The sequence below is a fragment of the Vespula vulgaris genome, chromosome 15 (genome assembly GCF_905475345.1).
Source record: "Vespula vulgaris chromosome 15, iyVesVulg1.1, whole genome shotgun sequence".
NCBI classification, from domain to species: domain Eukaryota; kingdom Metazoa; phylum Arthropoda; class Insecta; order Hymenoptera; family Vespidae; genus Vespula; species Vespula vulgaris.
The window spans coordinates 5,188,382-5,199,659 of record NC_066600.1 but is presented as its reverse complement, the minus strand read 5'-3'; the positions used below and the strand labels follow the sequence as shown (position 1 = coordinate 5,199,659).

The 11,278-nt window shown below is 51.1% G+C and overlaps 2 long non-coding RNA genes across 11 annotated transcripts; both read right to left on the bottom strand.

Annotated features, from left to right (window-relative positions):
- Positions 1-3,589: 3,589 nt before the first annotated feature.
- On the bottom strand, positions 3,590-4,069 carry LOC127069530 (uncharacterized). 3 transcript variants are annotated; one of them, XR_007783598.1, is made up of 3 exons: positions 3,980-4,069; positions 3,770-3,942; positions 3,590-3,642 (listed from the first exon to the last, which is right to left on the bottom strand). It is a non-coding gene; the product is annotated as an uncharacterized LOC127069530 (long non-coding RNA). The 3 variants fall into 3 exon arrangements; XR_007783596.1 differs by having other exon boundaries at positions 3,595-3,655; XR_007783597.1 differs by lacking the exon at positions 3,590-3,642 and adding an exon at positions 3,699-3,719 and having other exon boundaries at positions 3,757-3,942.
- A 1,465-nt stretch (positions 4,070-5,534) lies between these two features.
- LOC127069338 (uncharacterized) lies at positions 5,535-11,119 on the bottom strand. Of its 8 annotated transcripts, none has more exons than XR_007783517.1 (4): positions 10,463-11,119; positions 10,265-10,364; positions 8,981-9,227; positions 5,535-5,614 (listed from the first exon to the last, which is right to left on the bottom strand). It is a non-coding gene; the product is annotated as an uncharacterized LOC127069338 (long non-coding RNA). The 8 variants fall into 8 exon arrangements; XR_007783515.1 differs by lacking the exon at positions 5,535-5,614 and adding an exon at positions 5,627-5,810; XR_007783516.1 differs by lacking the exon at positions 5,535-5,614 and adding an exon at positions 5,627-5,761.
- Positions 11,120-11,278: the final 159 nt, after the last annotated feature.

Genomic DNA, 11,278 nt, shown 5'->3' with positions numbered 1-11,278 from the left:
CAACCCAGACGCAACCCAGACGCAACCCAGACGCAACCCAGACGCAACCCAGACGCAACCCAGACGCAACCCAGACGCAACCCAGACGCAACCCAGACGCAACCCAGACGCAACCCAGACGCAACCCAGACGCAACCCAGACGCAACCCAGACGCAACCCAGACGCAACCCAGACGCAACCCAGACGCAACCCAGACGCAACCCAGACGCAACCCAGACGCAACCCAGACGCAACCCAGACGCAACCCAGACGCAACCCAGACGCAACCCAGACGCAACCCAGACGCAACCCAGACGCAACCCAGACGCAACCCAGACGCAACCCAGACGCAACCCAGACGCAACCCAGACGCAACCCAGACGCAACCCAGACGCAACCCAGACGCAACCCAGACGCAACCCAGACGCAACCCAGACGCAACCCAGACGCAACCCAGACGCAACCCAGACGCAACCCAGACGCAACCCAGACGCAACCCAGACGCAACCCAGACGCAACCCAGACGCAACCCAGACGCAACCCAGACGCAACCCAGACGCAACCCAGACGCAACCCAGACGCAACCCAGACGCAACCCAGACGCAACCCAGACGCAACCCAGACGCAACCCAGACGCAACCCAGACGCAACCCAGACGCAACCCAGACGCAACCCAGACGCAACCCAGACGCAACCCAGACGCAACCCAGACGCAACCCAGACGCAACCCAGACGCAACCCAGACGCAACCCAGACGCAACCCAGACGCAACCCAGACGCAACCCAGACGCAACCCAGACGCAACCCAGACGCAACCCAGACGCAACCCAGACGCAACCCAGACGCAACCCAGACGCAACCCAGACGCAACCCAGACGCAACCCAGACGCAACCCAGACGCAACCCAGACGCAACCCAGACGCAACCCAGACGCAACCCAGACGCAACCCAGACGCAACCCAGACGCAACCCAGACGCAACCCAGACGCAACCCAGACGCAACCCAGACGCAACCCAGACGCAACCCAGACGCAACCCAGACGCAACCCAGACGCAACCCAGACGCAACCCAGACGCAACCCAGACGCAACCCAGACGCAACCCAGACGCAACCCAGACGCAACCCAGACGCAACCCAGACGCAACCCAGACGCAACCCAGACGCAACCCAGACGCAACCCAGACGCAACCCAGACGCAACCCAGACGCAACCCAGACGCAACCCAGACGCAACCCAGACGCAACCCAGACGCAACCCAGACGCAACCCAGACGCAACCCAGACGCAACCCAGACGCAACCCAGACGCAACCCAGACGCAACCCAGACGCAACCCAGACGCAACCCAGACGCAACCCAGACGCAACCCAGACGCAACCCAGACGCAACCCAGACGCAACCCAGACGCAACCCAGACGCAACCCAGACGCAACCCAGACGCAACCCAGACGCAACCCAGACGCAACCCAGACGCAACCCAGACGCAACCCAGACGCAACCCAGACGCAACCCAGACGCAACCCAGACGCAACCCAGACGCAACCCAGACGCAACCCAGACGCAACCCAGACGCAACCCAGACGCAACCCAGACGCAACCCAGACGCAACCCAGACGCAACCCAGACGCAACCCAGACGCAACCCAGACGCAACCCAGACGCAACCCAGACGCAACCCAGACGCAACCCAGACGCAACCCAGACGCAACCCAGACGCAACCCAGACGCAACCCAGACGCAACCCAGACGCAACCCAGACGCAACCCAGACGCAACCCAGACGCAACCCAGACGCAACCCAGACGCAACCCAGACGCAACCCAGACGCAACCCAGACGCAACCCAGACGCAACCCAGACGCAACCCAGACGCAACCCAGACGCAACCCAGACGCAACCCAGACGCAACCCAGACGCAACCCAGACGCAACCCAGACGCAACCCAGACGCAACCCAGACGCAACCCAGACGCAACCCAGACGCAACCCAGACGCAACCCAGACGCAACCCAGACGCAACCCAGACGCAACCCAGACGCAACCCAGACGCAACCCAGACGCAACCCAGACGCAACCCAGACGCAACCCAGACGCAACCCAGACGCAACCCAGACGCAACCCAGACGCAACCCAGACGCAACCCAGACGCAACCCAGACGCAACCCAGACGCAACCCAGACGCAACCCAGACGCAACCCAGACGCAACCCAGACGCAACCCAGACGCAACCCAGACGCAACCCAGACGCAACCCAGACGCAACCCAGACGCAACCCAGACGCAACCCAGACGCAACCCAGACGCAACCCAGACGCAACCCAGACGCAACCCAGACGCAACCCAGACGCAACCCAGACGCAACCCAGACGCAACCCAGACGCAACCCAGACGCAACCCAGACGCAACCCAGACGCAACCCAGACGCAACCCAGACGCAACCCAGACGCAACCCAGACGCAACCCAGACGCAACCCAGACGCAACCCAGACGCAACCCAGACGCAACCCAGACGCAACCCAGACGCAACCCAGACGCAACCCAGACGCAACCCAGACGCAACCCAGACGCAACCCAGACGCAACCCAGACGCAACCCAGACGCAACCCAGACGCAACCCAGACGCAACCCAGACGCAACCCAGACGCAACCCAGACGCAACCCAGACGCAACCCAGACGCAACCCAGACGCAACCCAGACGCAACCCAGACGCAACCCAGACGCAACCCAGACGCAACCCAGACGCAACCCAGACGCAACCCAGACGCAACCCAGACGCAACCCAGACGCAACCCAGACGCAACCCAGACGCAACCCAGACGCAACCCAGACGCAACCCAGACGCAACCCAGACGCAACCCAGACGCAACCCAGACGCAACCCAGACGCAACCCAGACGCAACCCAGACGCAACCCAGACGCAACCCAGACGCAACCCAGACGCAACCCAGACGCAACCCAGACGCAACCCAGACGCAACCCAGACGCAACCCAGACGCAACCCAGACGCAACCCAGACGCAACCCAGACGCAACCCAGACGCAACCCAGACGCAACCCAGACGCAACCCAGACGCAACCCAGACGCAACCCAGACGCAACCCAGACGCAACCCAGACGCAACCCAGACGCAACCCAGACGCAACCCAGACGCAACCCAGACGCAACCCAGACGCAACCCAGACGCAACCCAGACGCAACCCAGACGCAACCCAGACGCAACCCAGACGCAACCCAGACGCAACCCAGACGCAACCCAGACGCAACCCAGACGCAACCCTGACGCAACCCAGACGCAACCCAGACGCAACCCAGACGCAACCCAGACGCAACCCAGACGCAACCCAGACGCAACCCAGACGCAACCCAGACGCAACCCAGACGCAACCCAGACGCAACCCAGACGCAACCCAGACGCAACCCAGACGCAACCCAGACGCAACCCAGACGCAACCCAGACGCAACCCAGACGCAACCCAGACGCAACCCAGACGCACCCAGACGCAACCCAGACGCAACCCAGACGCAACCCAGACGCAACCCAGACGCAACCCAGACGCAACCCAGACGCAACCCAGACCGCAACCTCGGACGCAACCTGGGACACAACCTCGGACTCAACCTCGGACACAACCTCGGACACAACCTTCAGACACAACCTCGGACACAACCTTCAGACACAACCTTCAGACACAACCTTCGGACACAACCTTCCGACTCAACCTTCAGACACAACCTCGGACACAACCTCGGACACAACCTGCAGACACAACTTGGGACACAACCTTCAGACACAACCTCGGACACAACCTTCAGACACAACCTCGGACACAACCTCGGACACAACCTTCAGACACAACCTCGGACACAACCTTCAGACACAACCTTCAGACACAACCTCGGACACAACCTCGGACACAACCTCGGACACAACCTTCAGACACAACCTCGGACACAACCTCGGACACAACCTTGGACACAACCTTCAGACACAACCTCGGACACAACCTTCAGACACAACCTCGGACACAACCTTCAGACACAACCTCGGACACAACCTCGGACACAACCTTCAGACACAACCTCGGACACAACCTTCAGACACAACCTCGGACACAACCTTTGGACTAAACTTTTTACACAACTTCTACAGAATTTTCTCACAAGTTGTACGTATCTTTCACATAAGTCTCACACAACTTTTACACACATATTGGACTTCTTTCAAACAACGTTTTCTCAACTCTCATACAGTTCTTACACGTCTCTCTTACAATCTTTCCGCAGCTTATGACGCATAATTTAACATGAAACAGAAGAAAGTCTGGTAGAGTACTGATCGCAAATCAGACGTAACGCAAGTGGAATGTCATTGCTTCTCAGTCGCTTCTCTTATACAATAAAGACACAGGCTTGACGTAACCTTTTTCTCTTTAAGCGATTATTCGAAGGTGTCGTATAAATGATCAATCACAACCATTCCTATTCTGATGTCCACTTATAGCTTCTCCTGTGTTTAATATTATATAATAAAATCAGACAAATATGCAAAAAATTAGACAAATATTATATATTAAAATAAAACAAATATTATACAATAAAATCGGCAAATAGTATACAATAAAGTCAGACAAATATTATACTGTAGAATCAGACTAACACTGATTACTCGGAAATTACGGAGTCCCACTACCTGTTTCAGAAACCGGCCGATAGATGTACTCTACGCTCTCATTTTTACATACACACGTTCACAGGCATATGGCGGTGCCCCTAGGATTATGCAAATATGTTGTCATTTTTCGATTCTACGTAATATTAAGAAAAATAAGCTGTGCATTACAGATAAACCGGAAATTATGCGTGCTTGCTATGAGATATGAAATACCTATTAATTACCTAAGAGGGAGGAACATAAGAAAAATAATTACTCCACGTCACTGGATGGATTCGACACCATTTGTGTGGAATTACGTTGATCCACTGTAAACCAACGTAATACGAACTACAATTTTTGCAAAATTTGCTAGGGTACATAGAGACGAGCTTTATGGAAATGCTGATGGTTCCGCCGATTTTTCGATAATAACGCATACGCCACACGGTACATGCTTTTTATCAAATAATCACGTTAATATTTAGGATTAGCAAGTTGATGGAATAAGATACCCTGGAAATTACACGAACATCAACGAATGATGCAAAATTAACAAGAATTTTGACAAGCATTAGGTAAAAACATATTTATTCCCTTATGCGGACACTATGACGTTTCGCCTGACACTTGGAGGCCACCTAGATACGTTCTAGGATTGACGAAAAACTTGGGAATTGACGGCAAGTCAGGGACATCAGACGGACGTTGTGGACGTCAGGGACGTCAGACGGACGTCACGGCGTTGATACGGTCATCAGTGACATCACGGACCTGTGACAGAAATTAAGGCGTTGTTTCTATCATCTGTGACGTCACAGATCTCTGAGTGACGTTACGGCCTTGTTTCTATCATCTGTGTTTTTCTATCATCTGTGACGTCACAGATCTCTGAGATACGCTACAGCGTTGTTTTTCTGTCATCTGTGACGTCACGGACCTGTGACAGAAATTACGGCGTTGTTTCTATCATCTGTGACGTCACGGACCTGTGACAGAAATTACGGCGTTGTTTCGACCATCTGTTACGTCACAGATCTATTAGAGACGTTACGGCGTTGTTTCTATCATCTGTGACGTCACGGACCTGTGACAGAAATTACGGCGTTGTTTCTATCATCTGTGACGTCACGGACCTGTGACAGAAATTACGGCGTTGTTTCTATCATCTGTGACGTCACGGACCTGTGACAGAAATTACGGCGTTTTTTCTATTATCTGTGACGTCACAGATCTCTTAGAGATGTTACGGCGTTGTTTCTTTCATCTGTGACGTCACGGACCTGTGACAGAAATTACGGCGTTGTATCTATCATCTGTGACGTCACGGACCTGTGACAGAAATTACGGCGTTGTTTCGACCATCTGTGACGTCACAGATCTATTAGAGACGTTACGGCGTTGTTTTTCTGTCATCTGTGACGTCACGGACCTGTGACAGAAATTACGGCGTTTTTTCTATCATCTGTGACGTCACGGACCTGTGACAGAAATTACGGCGTTCTTTCTATCATCTGTGACGTCACGGACCTGTGACTGAAATTACGGCTTTGTTTCGACCATCTGTGACGTCACAGATCTATTAGAGACGTTACGGCGTTGTTTTTCTGTCATCTGTGACGTCACGGACCTGTGACAGAAATTACGGCGTTTTTTCTATCATCTGTGACGTCACAGATCTATTAGAGATGTTACGGCGTTGTTTCTATCATCTGTGACGTCACAGATCTATTAGAGACGTTACGGCCTTGTTTCTATCATCTGTGACGTCGCGGACCTGTGACAGAAATTACGGCGCTGTTTCGACCATCTGTGACGTCACGGACCTGTGACAGAAATTACGGCGTTGTTTCTATCATCTGTGACGTCACAGATCTATTAGAGCCGTTACGGCGTTGTTTTTCTATCATCTGTGACGTCACGGACCTGTGACAGAAATTACGGCGTTGTTTCTATCATCTGTGACGTCACCGATCCATTAGGGACGTTACGGCGTTGTTTTTCTATCATCTGTGACGTCACGGACCTGTGACAGAAATTACGGCGTTGCTTCGACCATCTGTGACGTCACAGATCTATTAGAGCCGTTACGATGTTGTTTTTCTATCATCTGTGACGTCACGGACCTGTGACAGAAATTACGGCGTTGTTTCTATCATCTGTGACGTCAGGGACCTGTGACAGAAATTACGGCGTTGTTTCCATCATCTGTGACGTCACGGACTTGTGACAGAAATTACGGCGTTGTTTCTATCATCTGTGACGTCAGGGACCTGTGACAGAAATTACGGCGTTGTCTCTATCATCTGTGACGTCACGGACCTGTGACAGAAATTACGGCGTTGTTTCTATCATCTGTGACGTCACAGATCTATTAGAGCCGTTACGGCGTTGTTTTTCTATCATCTGTGACGTCACGGACCTGTGACAGAAATCACGGCGTTGTTTCTATCATCTGTGACGTCACCGATCCATTAGGGACGTTACGGCGTTGTTTTTCTATCATCTGTGACGTCACGGACCTGTGACAGAAATTACGGCGTTGCTTCGACCATCTGTGACGTCACAGATCTATTAGAGCCGTTACGATGTTGTTTTTCTATCATCTGTGACGTCACGGACTTGTGACAGAAATTACGGCGTTGTTTCTATCATCTGTGACGTCGCGGACCTGTGACAGAAATTACGGCGCTGTTTCGACCATCTGTGACGTCACGGACCTGTGACAGAAATTACGGCGTTGTTTCTATCATCTGTGACGTCACAGATCTATTAGAGCCGTTACGGCGTTGTTTTTCTATCATCTGTGACGTCACGGACCTGTGACAGAAATTACGGCGTTGTTTCTATCATCTGTGACGTCACCGATCCATTAGGGACGTTACGGCGTTGTTTTTCTATCATCTGTGACGTCACGGACCTGTGACAGAAATTACGGCGTTGCTTCGACCATCTGTGACGTCACAGATCTATTAGAGCCGTTACGATGTTGTTTTTCTATCATCTGTGACGTCACGGACCTGTGACAGAAATTACGGCGTTGTTTCTATCATCTGTGACGTCAGGGACCTGTGACAGAAATTACGGCGTTGTTTCCATCATCTGTGACGTCACGGACTTGTGACAGAAATTACGGCGTTGTTTCTATCATCTGTGACGTCAGGGACCTGTGACAGAAATTACGGCGTTGTCTCTATCATCTGTGACGTCACGGACCTGTGACAGAAATTACGGCGTTGTTTCTATCATCTGTGACGTCACAGATCTATTAGAGCCGTTACGGCGTTGTTTTTCTATCATCTGTGACGTCAGGGACCTGTGACAGAAATTACGGCGTTGTTTCTATCATCTGTGACGTCACCGATCCATTAGGGACGTTACGGCGTTGTTTTTCTATCATCTGTGACGTCACGGACCTGTGACAGAAATTACGGCGTTGCTTCGACCATCTGTGACGTCACAGATCTATTAGAGCCGTTACGATGTTGTTTTTCTATCATCTGTGACGTCACGGACCTGTGACAGAAATTACGGCGTTGTTTCTATCATCTGTGACGTCAGGGACCTGTGACAGAAATTACGGCGTTGTTTCCATCATCTGTGACGTCACGGACCTGTGACAGAAATTACGGCGTTGTTTCTCTCATCTGTGACGTCACAGATCTATTAGAGCCGTTACGGCGTTGTTTTTCTATCATCTGTGACGTCAGGGACCTGTGACAGAAATTACGGCGTTGTTTCCATCATCTGTGACGTCACGGACCTGTGACAGAAATTACGGCGTTGTTTCTCTCATCTGTGACGTCACAGATCTATTAGAGCCGTTACGGCGTTGTTTTTCTATCATCTGTGACGTCACGGACCTGTGACAGAAATTACGGCGTTGTTTCTATCATCTGTGACGTCAGGGACCTGTGACAGAAATTACGGCGTTGTTTCCATCATCTGTGACGTCACGGACCTGTGACAGAAATTACGGCGTTGTTTCTCTCATCTGTGACGTCACAGATCTATTAGAGCCGTTACGGCGTTGTTTTTCTATCATCTGTGACGTCACGGACCTGTGACAGAAATTACGGCGTTGTTTCTATCATCTGTGACGTCACGGACCTGTGACAGAAATTACGGTGTTTTTTCTGTCATCTGTGACGTCACAGATCTATTAGAGATGTTACGGCGTTGTTTCTATCATCTGTGACGTCACGGACCTGTGACAGAAATGACGGCGTTGTTTCTATCATCTGTGACGTCACGGACCTGTGACAGAAATTACGGCGTTTTTTCTGTCATCTGTGACGTCACAGATCTATTAGAGATGTTACGGCGTTGTTTCTATCCTCTGTGACGTCACGGACCTGTGACAGAAATTACGGCGTTGTTTCGACCATCTGTGACGTCACGGACCTGTGAAAGAAATTACGGCGTTGTTTCTATCATCTGTGACGTCACCGATCTATTAGAGACGTTACGGCGTTGTTTTTCTATCATCTGTGACGTCACGGACCTGTGACAGAAGTTACGGCGTTGTTTCTATCATCTGTGACGTCACGGACCTGTGACAGAAATTACGGCGTTGTTTCTATCATCTGTGACGTCACGGACCTGTGACAAAATTACGGCGTTGTTTCTATCATCTGTGACGTCACGGACCTGTGACAAAATTACGGCGTTGTTTCTATCATCTGTGACGTCACAGATCTATTAGAGCCGTTACGGCGTTGTTTTTCTATCATCTGTGACGTCACGGACCGGTGACAGAAATTACGGCGTTGTTTCTATCATCTGTGACGTCACGGACCTGTGACAAAATTACGGCGTTGTTTCTATCATCTGTGACGTCACAGATCTATTAGAGCCGTTACGGCGTTGTTTTTCTATCATCTGTGACGTCACGGACCGGTGACAGAAATTACGGCGTTGTTTCTATCATCTGTGACGTCACGGACCTGTGACAGAAATTACGGCGTTGTTTCTATCATCTGTGACGTCACGGACCTGTGACAAAATTACGGCGTTGTTTCTATCATCTGTGACGTCACAGATCTATTAGAGCCGTTACGGCGTTGTTTTTCTATCATCTGTGACGTCACGGACCGGTGACAGAAATTACGGCGTTGTTTCTATCATCTGTGACGTCACGGACCTGTGACAGAAATTACGGCGTTGTTTCTATCATCTGTGACGTCACCGATCTATTAGAGACGTTACGGCGTTGTTTTTCTTTCATCTGTGACGTCACGGACCTGTGACAGAAATTGCGGCGTTGTTTCTATCATCTGTGACGTCACGGACCTGTGACAGCAGTTACGGCGTTGTTTATATCATCTGTGACGTCACAGATCTATTAGAGACGTTACGGCGTTGTTTTTCTATCATCTGTGACGTCACGGACCTGTTACAGAAGTTACGGCATTGTTTCGATCATCTATGACGTCACGGACCTGTGTCAGGAGTTACGGCGTTGTTTTTCTATCATCTGTGACGTCACAGATCTCTGAGAGACGTTACGGCCTTGTTTCTATCATCTGTGACGTCACGGACCTGTGACAGAAGTTACGGCGTTGTTTATATCATCTGTGACGTCACAGATCTATTAGAGACGTTACGGCGTTGTTTCTATCATCTGTGACGTCACGGACCTGTGACAGAAATTACGGCGTTGTTTCTATCATCTGTGACGTCACAGATCTATTAGAGACGTTACGGCGTTGTTTTTCTATCATCTGTGACGTCACGGACCTGTGACAGAAGTTACGGCGTTGTTTCTATCATCTGTGACGTCACGGACCTGTGACAGAAATTACGGCGTTGTTTCTATCATCTGTGACGTCACGGACCTGTGACAGAAATTACGGCGTTGTTTCTATCATCTGTGACGTCACAGATCTATTAGAGACGTTACGGCGTTGTTTTTCTATCATCTGTGACGTCACGGACCTGTGACAGAAATTACGGCGTTTTTTCTATCATCTGTGACGTCACAGATCTATTAGAGACGTTACGGCGTTGTTTTTCTATCATCTGTGACGTCACGGACCTGTGACAGAAATTACGGCGTTGTTTCTATCATCTGTGACGTCACGGACCTGTGACAGAAGTTACGGCGTTGTTTATATCATCTGTGACGTCACAGATCTATTAGAGACGTTACGGCGTTGTTTTTCTATCATCTGTGACGTCACGGACCTGTTACAGAAGTTACGGCCTTGTTTCGATCATCTGTGACGTCACGGACCTGTGACAGGAGTTACGGCGTTGTTTTTCTATCATCTGTGACGTCACAGATCTCTGAGAGACGTTACAGCGTTGTTTCGATCATCTATGACGTCACGGTCTTGTGACAGAAGTTACGGCCTTGTTTCGATCATCTGTGACGTCACGGACCTGTGACAGACTTTACGGCGTTGTTTCCATCATCTGTGACGTCACGGACCTGTGACAGACGTTACGGCGTTGTTTCGATCATCTGTGACGTCACGGACCTGTGACAGACGTTACGGCGTTGTTACGGCGTTGTTTCCATCATCTGTGACGTCACGGACCTGTGACAGACGTTAAGGTGTTGTTATGGACGTCAGGGACTTCAGACGGACATTACGGCGTTGTTACGGTCGTCACGGCCGTGTGACAGACGTTACGGCGTTATTTCGATC